Below are 14,051 nucleotides of genomic sequence, written 5' to 3' on the forward strand. Positions count from 1 at the left end.
GTTTTAGGGGGCAGGGTGGTTTCCTCTTGTTCTCCTGTTGAAATTGCAGTCAGTTACACCATTTCCTTGGATGTTTTGTCGGTCTTATATTGAACTTATGGTGGTAGATTGTGAGAATACCTGTGGAATTTCAGGGCCATTCTTCATAAACTGGTCCACAATTAACTTGCACATGGTGCATGGAGCAAATCTTCTCACTATTTATCTTACAAGATTTTATATCATTTATCACAACAAATGGCTATCCATGTATTATTTCATTCCTTAGTGTCAGGTGTTGCTATAAATGTAAATGTTATTATCTTATTCATTGGTCTTGTTTGCACAGTCTCTTATTTATAATGGATAAGAAATTGCCAAATGTTGATATGTGAAAGATAGTACTTTATTGTACATCAGTTTACAGCCTTCTGATTGTTACACTGTCTCCGTACCAGTAAAACTGTGAGCTGGTGGTGTCATAGTGCACTAATACATCTTCCTGCCTCGAACAGTGGGAGTAGTTAGCCCTGCCAATACCCCTTTCATATCATGCACACTGACACCAACTGAATTCTGCCTTGTCATCTGATCATATAATAAAAAAATTGCACTGATGAAATAAATAAAATGTTCTTCCTGACCATCTGACTCACAAGCCTAGAGAGTGAATGATGTCTTTAATAAAATCACATGGGTTTTGATAGAATAAGTAAGGAGAATAATTTCCACTAGCAGGAGGGACAGTAACTATAGGATACATATTTAAGTTATTTGGTAAAAGAACCAGAGGGGAGATGAGGAGCAATTTATGTTATGATTTGGAATGCATTGCCTCAGGGGGTGGTGGAAGTAGATTCAAAAGCAGCTTTCAAAAGAGAATTGGATATGTACTTGAAAAGGTAAAATGTAAAGAGTAGAGGAAGTAGGACTACTTGCATAGCTCTTTCAAAGAGCTGGCAAAGGCACGATCAGCAGAACGGCCTCCTTCTGTGCTGTAGGAGTTTATGCTTCTACAAGCAAATTATTTTGCATATTGCATCATCTCAATATTATGCATCACATTTCTTCACCAATTACAAAGCTGTAGAAATGAAGATTATTTACAGATTTTGTTTATTGTTTCATAATGTCTGTTGTTGGTAATGACATATGAATTGTAGTTACTTTGGTGATAAAGGTACAATTTGTAATTAGTTGGATATTCAGTTCATTATTTTATTCTAGGCTGCGTTTACTGACAACACCACCACTAGGTGGCGCTGCAATGGCACATGCGCAAATGCAGCCTGTGCCACTAAAACTCACAGTCTGCGACGTCAGGCAACTGCCAGGATTGAAGATGGCGCTGCTCAAATAATCATACAATGGCAAGAGGGGAGGGAGCGAGCGGGCCGGAGAGGGGAGGGAAGGAGCTGGCTGGGGAGGGGAGGGAGGGAGCGGGCCGGGGGCTGTGAGCGAGCAGACCAGGGCCTGCGAGCGAGCGGGTGGGGGTGGGGGGGTGAGTGAGCAGGCGGGCTACAGGGGGAAGGAGGAGAGCTCACCCGCCACCAGCAAGGTCTTCGGCCGCACTCTCCCCGCATCCACTCTCTACCCGCTCCCCAGACCCCCTCTCCACCCACTCCTGCTCTCTCCCCGCTCCCCAGATCCCCTCTCCCCCCACCCCTGCTCACTCTGGCCCAGATCCCCCCAGCATCTGCCTGCGTTGCGTGATGACGTCATCTGCGCATGCGCCAACCCCATCAGGCCACGTTACGCGATGCCATCATCTGCGCATGCGCCAACCAGTCCTGGCACTGCGGAACGCAGCGCATGCGCAGAGGGTAGGAGCCAATCTGTGCATGTGCGCAGGTTGGCGCAGTCGGGTGACGTAAGCTGCCGGGTGCATTGTCAATAATCACTTTGAAATCGATATGATTTCTTGATTGGGAGCAGTCATTTTGAAACTTTATTTACACCTCCCAACAGAGAGGGCAGCAGAGAGGAAGTATAGCAGTATTCAAATGCTTATCTATCACAATATAAACAGCCAGTTCAATAGAGTACAATTCCACCCACTTAAAAAAAATTCTTATACATTAGAATGCAAAATGATACTTGTATGTAATTTCCCAGAATACAGTAACAATGCTCTGATTTCTTATTTCTTCTTTTTCCCTACATACTTCAAATTAACCTATCTGGCTTCTTTCTCTTTCTGTCTGGGTCTCTTCTTCCATTTCCATTAGCTTGACGCTGCTCTCCCAATATCTCAGTCTGTGTCGACCCTGAAATTTGACTTTGACTACCAACTCCAGTTAATTGGTTGGGACTGATAAATTGATTGATTAGTGTTATTCAAAGACTTTGACTCACTTTGCTCTACTGGCAGATTCTGTGATACTGACAAACTTTCAGTTTCTTTGTGACTTTTTTTCTAACTTTCACTTGGGACTGTAGGAATTTGGACTATAGGAGGTTTTTCATGCCGTCCCTTTGTCAGATTTCCTCTTCCAAGTAAATGATCTGCATGACACTGATGGAGTTTCTCTCCAATCCTCATTAGATATGTGAATGCACCTAATCTTTTTACAACAATTCCAAACACATACCATGAATATCTGACCAATACTGAACTTTAAGTTTTTTTTTATTTGTTTGTGGGATGTGGGCATCACTGGTGAGGTAAGCATTTATTGCCCATCCCTAATTGCCCTTGAACTGAGTGGCTTGCTAGGCCATTTCAGAGGGCATTTTAAGAGTTAACCACATTGCTGTGGGTCTGGAGTCACATGTAGGCCAGACCAGGTAAGGACAACAGATTTCCTTCCCTAAAGGACATTAGTGAACCAGATGGGTTTTTATAACAATCAACATGGTTTTATGGTCACCATTAGACTAACTTTTTTTAATTCCAGATTTATTAAATTCATATTTTACCATGGTGTGATTCAAACCCATGCCCCCAGAGCACTAGCCTGGACCTCTAAATTACTAGTCTAGTGACATTACCACTACATCACCACCTCCCCTTTGCCTTGATTATGTATGGACAGGTGGGAAATGATGTTGCTGGTTTCCACTGATCACCTCCCAACACAGATAGTTTTTTTGTTAAAATTAGTGTTTCAGCCTCTGTGTTTCTTGGCCAAATAACCAGACACTGACAGGTTTTCTCGTGTGTTTAAAACAGAATATTAAATATTTATTGAAGAATAATCATCAGAAATGTTCACAACACACCCCACACACTCATTCACTCTCTCGTGCAGACTCAAGAAAAGATAGATGGAAAGTAAAGGGTAAGAGGTGTTAAGAGCTCAAAGTGTAAAAGTCTGCTATTTTCAGGAAAGCCTGTGGGATCCTTTTGGAAGGTAAGTTTGAAAGTTGCAAGCCTGTTTGCTGGTTGCCTTGCCCTTGCTAAGTTGCTGAAGACCCCTGACAGTCAGCACTTCAGGTATTTCTTAGTTCAATTTTCACAGGTGGAGGAGTTGTTCAAAAGGCACTCTGTTATTTCTCTGCTGCAGTTGGTTGCCAACTCGTCTCAGCAGGATTCAACTGTCTTCGCTGGAATTAATCTCTCGCTCTCTCTCTCTCTCTCTCAGCCTTGTGCTGGAATTCTAGTTGGCTTTCAATGTTCTCTCTGTGGCTGGAGATCCCATACTGACTTTCTGATGCTCTGATGACTTGATGACTGATGACTCCTTTAGTTCTCCTGCAGCAGTTAAAGTATCAACAATGTGGCACTCATCATGTTCATATCACAGGCACGCCACATGCCATTTTAACAGGTGCCTTTGGGGCAGCATTGGCAGAACTCACCCCAAAATAGGTGAGGGCCTCATTGAAATGCAAAAGTCAGGTCTGATGACATCATGCTGTTCCCAATGGAATTGCAAAGTGCAGTCATCTCAATGCCGGCCTTGCCATGGAAACTTGGCACCATATAGGAGCAGGCCCAGAAGAAGGCTGCAAAGTTATGTTCATTTAAATTTTTACAGTTTTTTTTGTGGGCCAGGAGAAACAGGAGTGTTTCTCTGGGCCCAACAAGAAAACTTTGGTCTCTCCCAATCTAGGCTTGCCCCCTGACTGATCATGTCCTGCCCATCATGCTCCCCACCCCGAAGCACTTACTTGACTACAGGGGAGTATTCTTGAGGGTCCCAACATCAGTCTCCTGCTGTGCTCGCCTCACTCCCGTCCACAGGCCTCCAAGTCATTCTCATTTGGGTCAGACCTGGAGTATGGTCAGGGGGCCTGGGAGTTAAAATGGTCTGTGCCTCACATTGGCAAGTCAGGGCAAAACCACTAGCTCCACTCTGGCCTCTCATCCTAAATTAAAATCGGGGCGATATTGTCCTAGAGAAGCCAAATTACATTCTGTAAGATGAAATACTTATCGCTGCAAGGTGCAGTGACTGGAAGATATAATTCTTCTCCTCTCAAGTACTGGCTCAAATCCAGCTTACGATGGGATATTAGTCGGCATGAACAGAGATTGTGACTGTTATACAGATTGAACAACATAATTGCAGCCACATCTTTGCTGCTGATCTCATTATACTTGATACTGGCACTAATTTTAAAATGAAAAATTGGTCAATTCTCTAACCATATATTCCTTACATTCATAAGCACCAATAAATAAACTAATGTTCACTGGTGTTATTAATTCTGTGATGAAAAAGGCATGAGAACAAAGCCAACACCAACCATGCCATTTGTAGATGAGATGGTTATTAAGTGTAGGCTTTAAACAATAGCGAAGTTCAAGGCAATTTCACTTATAAACCAAAGTGAAGGGCCAAGACCCAAAGTGCAGAATACGACCAACCTTTTTGCCCACGATGGAGTTAATGGTAGACCACAGTACATTTGGCAAAAAGACTGCCAATATTAGAGAGGAATGGTGAAAAGGTTAATTAATTCAGTTATGTCATTACCTAAATTAAATATTTATCTCAGGAAAGCATATAGTCCCTACTTGATCCCTTCCTAGATGCCCTGGGAGGCTATGTGTAAAGGGTCAAAATCTATCTATTAGGGGTAAGTGGAACTATTCTGCTGAGCATATTGTTACGACCAGGTGAGAAAGGGGTCTAGGGTTCCCTCTCAGCCTTCACCTGGTCTTACCATAACAGGGTTTAAATTTAAATATACCGTGTTTTTAGCATCCCTTGGTGAATCCTTGTTCACTGCTTTGCAATTATAAGGCAAAGAAACCAACACAAGCCAGGCTTTCTTAGGATTAAAGAAGAAAGTTTGAAATTTATTAAACTTAAACTCTAATTCGGTTAACGTCTACTGATACACAATGCGCCCACGCTAGCATGCAGATAGAGACAGAAAAGATCAGAAGAAAAATAAAGTGGAAAAGTTTGAGGCAATCTCTGAAGAGGGTTTTTGTTATGGTTCTTTGAGCTCACTATAGAGTCCTTGAATGTAGGTAGATCTTGCTCTTCATTGGGGCCCAGTATTTTTCTTAAACCATGTTTGCTGTAGGAGAGCTTTCTCTCTTGGAATTCATGTGTCTTCAGTGGATTTAGAGTTTCATGAGAAAGAGAGGGAGAGCCAGACCCAAGAGGTCTTCTTCAGTCCAGGAGCATACCGCAGTCTCTCTGTTCAAAACTCTTTGTACAATTCAGAAAAAAGCAGGTTGCCAAGCAGCTAGTCTCGTGACCAGCTGGTCTGACCATGTCTGTTTGTGGATTCAGCCATCCCAGCAGTCATCCTGAAATTTGAGCTCCCTCACCTTCAATGTCTGGTGCTCAAAGTCCATTGGGGGCTAATTTGGATAAGGAAAGTAACCCCTTTGTCTCCACAAGTGCTGTCTGTTAACATGCAAATGTCCTTCCAGCCAAGGGCCTGGTGAGTTCTTCTTTTTTAAAATTCCTTTCTTCACTTCAGCAACAGTTTTCAAATCAATGTTCGTGACAAAATTAGTGTGTCTCATTCTTAGCAGGTTGCGGGGGGGGTGCGGTGGTGGGGGGGGGTGGTGGGTGGTGGGGTGGGTGGTGGTGGTCTGCATGACAATAGCCAACAAGATTGTTTTAAAGCAATCCAACACAGCTGGGAACCTATTGCTCTGACTTGTTAGCATAAGTATACCACAAGAGCATTTGAAATAAAGTGAGATAAGCAAAGTAGACGGGCTTAACTGTGCCTTTAGCTAAGCACCTCCGAGAGTAAAATGCCTGCTTTCCAGTTACTCCTAACATCGCTCTTAACCATCTGGCAGGATGCACGCAAAGGAATCCTGGTGGACATTTACCAACTATTATCCTTTCTATTGTCCCAAATGCATTGGGTTGATTAGCTTTGACTTGCCGTCTCCCCACAGTAGTGGGATGGGGTAGACATACCCGGAGCAATCTTTCAAATTGCCCAAACCTCCTCAAAATCATCTTTGGGAGTTCCATAAAGAGTGTCACAATATTCTTCAGACTGTAATCTCTCGAATGAATGTGAAAAAGAAATCACTGTCATCCTTTTGTCATCATGTATCTGTCGTGTATTCACAGTGTAAAAATACATGCGGTCTTAACTGAAAGCAGCCATGTTGAAACTTTATTTACACTTCTCAACAGAGAGGGCAGCCAGAGAGGCAGTATAGTAGTATACAATTGCTCAGCCAGTTCAATATAGTACAGTACAGGGCCATCACAGATAGCAGGGGATCAAGTTCATATCTGTGAGACACAACAATTTATTTTCAGTTTGTACCGCTGGTACAATATTTGATTACACAGCCAAACTACTCAAGCACGGAAAGACCCAGCTATTGCCGCACCTTCATGACCTTCTCCTTCTCTGTTGGAAAGTAGACTACTCCACAGGAGATGCGTGATGCCAAAATCATCACACTATCCAAAAACAAAGGCGACAGAGGAGACTGCAACAACCATAGAGCATCTCACTCCTTAGCGTCACGGGGAAGGCCTTTATTGGGTCATACTTAAAAGACTCCATTTACTTGCAGATCGAGTGCACCCGGAAGCACAGTACAGTTTCCGTGTGATCTACTGTGAATATGATCTTCTCCATACGTCAGCTACAAGAGAAGTGTAAGGAACAGAGTATACACTAAGGCATTCGACACCATCAGCAGATCAGGGTGATACAAGATTTTGGGAAACATTAGCTGTCCACTGAAGCTCCTCAGTTTCATCCACTCCTTCCGTGACAATATGCACTGCACTGTACAGTTTGATGGCTCCATTTCCGGCAGTTTCGGAGTGAAGATTGGAGTGAAACAGAGTTGTGTCCTAACCCCCACTCTGTTTGGTATCTTCTTCTCCATGCTTCAGACCGTCGCCTTCCCTGCAGATATGGAAGGAGTCAAATTGCATGCTATGTCAGATGGCAAGCTCTACAATCTGTCAAGACTGAAAGCGAAGACAAAAACACATCACGTCCTGATCAACTCCTCTACGCTGATGATGCTGCGCTAGTCACTCACACGAAATCTCAGCTACAAAGACTCATGGACTGTTTCTCCCATGCCAATAACTTGTTCTCCTTGATGATAAGTGTAAAAAAAAAAATGGTCATGAGACAAGGTGTTGCATCTCTGCCCCTGATCACACTTAACACCCCACTGGAAGAGGTTAGAAAATTCTGCTACCTTGGGTCCACAGTGACAGACAATCTGTCCCTTGATGCAGAGCTTGATACACACTTAGAGAAAGCAGCTACCATCTTTGTCTGTCTTGCAAAATTTGCATGGGATAAAACCATGCTGACACTTAAGACCAAGCTGATGGTTTACAAGGCCTGTGTTCTCAGTACCTTGCTATATGGTTGTGAAACTTGGGTGACATACAGCTACTAGGAAAAGAATTTCAATTGTTTCCACCCTTGCTGTACGCGGTGCATTATGGGTATATCCTGGCAGGACAAAATCACAAATGTGGCTGTCCTCTTAAAGGTCGAGCTTCCAAGTGTGTTGGCACTAATCAAACAGTGGCGGCTTCCGTGGATCGGACACATCTGCAGGTTCAAAGACAGTTGCATACCCAAGAACCTTCTGTAAGATGAGGTAGCCAGGGCCAGATGACCAGTGGGGCCCAAAGCTCCGCTTCAAGGATGCTTTCAAGTGTGACATGAGGCCCTAAAAATGACAGGGGCACACAAAATAGCTTGGATGGCATGCCTGACGTTGTCCTGCCCCCATGCCATTTTGCTCACCATGGCAGGTGAGTCTGCTGGGAGGTCAAGTAAACCACTTAAGTAGTCCATTAAGAGCATTTATTCATTGTCAGAGAGGGCCATCGCTGCTTGGAAACACGGCCAGGTGAAACCTGGCGGTTTTCTAGCAAGCTCAGTGGTGTGGGGGGGAGATCCCTCCTCTGGGGGCAATCCATGGCCCATAATGATGCCCACCTCTGTCGCAAGAACTGCCCCCCCACCCCTGTCCTCACCAGCCACCCCTCCCCCACCCTACCACTTACCTCGGTCCTGGGGTCTCCTCCATTGGTGCTACTTTGGGCCTCCTGCTGTACTGCTCCTGGTGGCACTGCTGGTACTGCTGAGCTGCTGGCCCTCTGATTGGTCAACAGGTCATGGAGGCGGTATTTTGCCCCTTAAAGGGACAGCTTCCCCGATGACAGGCAATTCATTGCCTGCCCACTGCTGAATTCGGCTGAGGGTTCGACCGAGGGCCGAGGAGGGGTCACGCCACCCCCCCCCCCCACCCTTCCTGTCGCCGGGACCCCCATTGCCACTGCAAAATTCTGCCCATTGCTTGCAGATGTGCAGAGGACTGTACTTGTCCTGTAACTATCTGTTAACACATCAGTGTAAAAATATCCTAAATCACCAACATGTCTTTCTGTTTCTTTAATCAAAACTGACATTTCTGATTCAATAGCTTATCAGCCACAACAAATTCCTGTGCTTTGAGATCTTTAAAATGTTTATATAATCTGAGTCCTGCTTTTTAATGCATTATTTTTAACGTTGGTGGCAGGGTATTTTCTCATAGAGGCCATCTGATTTCCAATGTTTTAAATTAGTACTGATGAGTTTTGTTAATTGAGAAAAAATTGATAAAGGGGCAATTACTATTTCACCAGCCATTATAATCAGCAAAACTATAACTTTAAAATATTCAATTATCTCTTCTACTAACCAAGAAAATGATTGACAGTGCTTGCACTCAGTGCCACCCATGGCTCAGTTGGTCGCACTCTTGCTTCTGAGTTAGAAGGTTGTGGATCAAGTCCTATTCCATGGAGGGAGGTGCTGCACTGTTGGAAGTGCGGAGATGTTAAACTGAGACACCATCTGCTCTTTCAGGAGGATGTAAAAGATCCCATGGCACTATTTTGAAGAACAGCAGTGGAGTCATCCATGGTGTTCTGACCATTATTTATCCCTTAATCAACATCACAGAAGCAGGTTATCTGGTCATTATCGCATTGCTGTTTGTGACAGCGTGATGTGCAAATTGCCTTCCTTGTTTCGTACATTACATCAGAAACTACATGTCAAAAGTACTTAAATTGCTGTAAGTGGCTTGGATATCCTAAAGTTGAGAAAGGTGCTATATAAATGCAAGTCGTTTTTTATAAGAGACACTGTTTTTGGTATTTGAAGTCAGTGTTAGATGCTTTCAGGTTAGACACAACATACAGCAATTGCTACTTTGTTTTAAAGTTTATTATGTTGTGAATTAACACTGAGTAGGATTGAGACTCACTAAACATATTTTGCTTAGAAACCTAATAACTGGCAGGGAAAGAAATTCTTTATCCCTTCGCTCTACACATGATTTGCAACCAAATACCGGTGCTGAAGTATAGTGTGTCAACCCCTTGTATTATCAAATACTTCATCAACTACTCTTTTAATGGAAATGTATAGAGTTACATATAGGATAGGAAAGAACAAGTGACTTTGGAACTATAGTTCCTAAAGCTATCCACTACTGGGATTTTGTTGTGTCATTGCTGCGACTGTTGTAGACTAATTGATAGAGACTGATTGCTATGATTAATCAACAACTCCATTATTGTTGTATCAAATGACTATCAGGATAGAAGACGAACTAGATTGATCTTGGTCATTTTGCATCCAGCAATTTTTGTGTTTCCAGAGTTGTTTCGATAACTATAGTCTTTAAAGCACAGTATCTGCTTGCCCTGTGAACATTTCAATTTGATTTGTAACATCCTATTACCACATTTTTCAATAGCAGGTGACAGCATGGAATGAATTCTATTTCTTGACATGTTTAATGTATGAAGAATTTATAGAACTACAGCACACTTTTGAATTAAATGGCTCTGTGCTGGTATTTAGTGCTTTACCCTTTCAATATGATATAGCGGGGTAGCAAGAGCAGTAGAAGAACCCAGCAGTACTACAAGCTCTCTTATGAAATTTAAATATGACATTATAAAATTACATAAGGACATAGATAGATCACATTATGTATTACCTAGAGTGTGGCATCAATAACTCATTATACATTACACGATCTTTCTGGGTGTAATTTATAATGTTTTGGGCTGCCAAAGTTCTCATAATAACAAGTTCTAGATGTAGGTACACAGTTAAGAATATAATAAATATTCAAAAAATTACTGTAACATATTGCTTAGGACCAACTTATTCTGTGGAAAAGTGATCTAAAATATGTTGAATGTTCCTTTATGCCATGGCAAGTTAGATTCACAGTAGATACTGTAATATCCTGTGTACAAATCTCATTGCTATATAAGTTATACATACAGTAGCAGTGATAAAATGCTGTTAGGCCAACATCTAAGATTTTATGACACAAGAAATAATGCAAACGTATATCTTATACTGTATAATATTTTTTATAGTAGTACTAGCTTTGGGTCAGCATAGATTTCAGGAGAAATGAAAATACATCATGGTTGGTGGTCCATTGATAACAGAAGGATATCTTCTAAGTTTAAAATCAAACATTTTCAATGTATTGAATTTATGAAGTTAAAATGCTTTATTTTCATTCTAGTGGAAAGAAACACAAAAGATAGTGAGGGAATTGTAATTAAGTTTATTTGGCAGCATAGAACATGGGATGAGAATGAATTATTTGGAAAGCAAATGATAAGGAAAGCATAAATATTGTGTATAGCCCACATTACTGTTAATTTTTACCCCAGGTCCAAATATCTAAATCTACAGAAATTAATGCATATTACCCTATAGTAGGTATTTGTAATCTCTTGGCATTTCTTTCCATTTAAAAGAAAGTCAATTTCAAAGATAAAAGCCTGGGAATTGGATCGCTGAGCACCTATTTCTCAAGTGTTGGGCAGACACCTAAACCCCAAAATGGCAGGGCAGAAATGCACTGCACACTATATTGGGTAAGGATAAATAGGATGTGTCCTTTACCCACACCTAGCACAACTGTTAGACTCTTTGTATAGAACTGGCCTATTACTTGTTAAAGGTAATTTCCAAGATTGGTTCATCCTGAGACAGCCAGTGATATTGTGAGCTGCGTTCAGGGAATCCAGCATTAGGGGTTGCTTGTAACCAAGAAGTTAAGTAACTTACCTGAATGTGGAGACAGGAGGAGCAGAGCTCCTCCTCTCGACCCCTATTTTAACTCTCACCCTGATTGCCACCATTCCCGACTCCTAATCATTCAAATTCCTGACCTCCTTCCACTGGCTCCTTTAATCCCTGGCTTTGAGATCCGTGGTCCCCAGGTGGAACACCTGATTTCCCAAAACCAATCCCGATCCGTAGTCCTGACTCCAACCTCATGTTACCTCAATCCCTCCACCCATGACCATACCCGGGACCCCCTTACCTGAGGCCTTCTGTGAAGCTAGAGATGGGCCCAAGTAGCATCACACCAGCTCTTTTACAATGAAGTCCAAATCCCAATATCTGGAGAGCTGCAGATCTCACCATTCTGACACAGGGTATAAGCGCAAGCACCTAAAAGTGAATGCTTCCAGATTTCTGAACCAAAGTATCTAAACAAGATAGGTGAAAGCCATTAGATAAAATCCAAGAAATATGCAAAGTCCGAGTCTTCAATATCTGCATTATATTTCTGCACACAGCATGCATATAAGGACATTATGTACTGCATTTATAACATAAGCATGGTGCACTGGATTAATTTTTCTGACAAAGCAGGTGTCCCATGATAACAATTCTGCCCAGGACTATTTTGAAACTTGCAAATTATAAAAAATGGCATTTTGAGTCTACAAAAGGGTCACTGAGCCTTTCTGTTTGATCTGTAGAAGGCTGATCATGTCATTGTTTGCACAATTTGATTGCTTGCTTTGAGTAGCAAAAATAAGAAATGGCCAAGAATTCTCCATCTTTAAGCGATTCTATAGATCTAATAAGCTAAGGGATTTTGTTTTGCAATCGTGCTAATATCAAGAAGAATTGAAATAGCTGGTATAGACAGTGACATTGGAAAATATCCTTCAGCCATATGAACATCTTTAAGCCAATAACTATTTCAATAGCTGCAATTAGTTTTTTCACATTTTTGATCAATTCTATGCTTGATGCGAGAATACCAGTCCTAAGGAATGAAACTGTTGTTATTATTTGTAACCATTGCCAGTACTGAGCTTTCCCTGGTCAGATATAGCTTAGGTCAGATATAGTTTAGATTAGATACAGTATAAACTGTCCTCTGCAGTGCTCTCAGTCACAGATAAAGTCATCTCCAACCATTTCCATCCCATTTCCCCTCCCAACCCCAATTCTTTCTGTGTTTGCCCCAGAGGGAAAAACTCATCTCCAAGTCACTTACAATAGCACTTTCAAACTCATAACTGAGATGCCTTTGGCCTTGCATTTGTCATATTACTTTTGAAGCTGTGAGGCTACTGAACCAGATGCTCACTTCCACCATTGATACCTCTGCCCCCACTAAAACTTTTACTCTCTACAATTTAGTTGTTCTCCATTGTATTGGGCCCAACTTTTCTCCCTCAAGGCCAAAGAGGTGCAGACGAGAGCATATTTAGTTATCAGTCACAAGATTTGACTGGAACACATCAAGAAATATCAGTTCTCACTCTCCTCTGCTACTAATACTCCAGGATCATGCTGGAGAACAAAAAGAGCCCAAACTTAATTTCTCCACTACTAACAATCTCCCTAAACCCCTCTCTTCTGCCCTTTCCACTCTCATTTCCAAAAAGTGTGAGTAGCTCATGGACTTTTTTATCACTAAGATTGTGATCATCCATGCAGCTTCCTCTGCTGTTTCCTATTTCCCATTGCCCAGCAAGCTAAATCCCACACCCCTGGCTTCCTCCTGCCCTAGGCTTGATTGCTAGTCCATCTCCAGTTTCTCTCCTATCTCCCCTCATACGCTCTCCAAGCTTATATCCGTGGGATTCACCTCCTGCTTTCTTGACCTCATTCCTTCCAAACTTTTGTTCATTCAATTTCCATTCTTGGCCCCCATGTTACCATGTGAAATAGTTGCCTCTCCTCAGATACTGCCTTCCCTTCCTTTGAAAATAGTTTCCATCATTGCTTTGCTCAAAATTCACCTTCGGTCCTTCTGTCCTTGCAAACTATCATTCCATTTCTATTCACCCTTTTCTCTCCAAATTCCTTGAACATGTTGTCACCTCTCAAATCCATGCCAGTCAGGTTTTTCACAGCTCTGAAATGGCCTTAATTAAACACACAAATTATATTCTCTGTGACTGTCTTTTGGTGAGTTTCCTCTCCTTATCATCCTTGACCTCTGTGGCATCTTTGCCATGGTTGACCACACCATCCTGATCCAGACTGTCTTATCGGTTGTCCGGTTCAAAAGCATGGTCCTTGCTTGGTTCCACTCTTATAGCCAGAGTATCACCAGGAATGGCTTCTCTTCACCCATCACACCATTACCTCTGGAGTCTGCCAAAAATCTATCCTTGGTGCCTTCCTCTTCCTCATCGACATGCTGCCCCTTGGTGAGATCATCTGTCGACATGACATGAGCTTCCACACATAGCTGATGACACCAACCTGTATCTCTCCACCATCTCTCTCAACTCCTCCACGTCTTTGTGCTGTCAGACTGCTTATCTGACATCCAGTCTTGAACGAGTAGTAATTTCCTCCTCTAATTA

Source organism: Heterodontus francisci, chromosome 7 (genome assembly GCF_036365525.1).
Source record: "Heterodontus francisci isolate sHetFra1 chromosome 7, sHetFra1.hap1, whole genome shotgun sequence".
Classification (NCBI taxonomy): Eukaryota; Metazoa; Chordata; class Chondrichthyes; order Heterodontiformes; family Heterodontidae; genus Heterodontus; species Heterodontus francisci.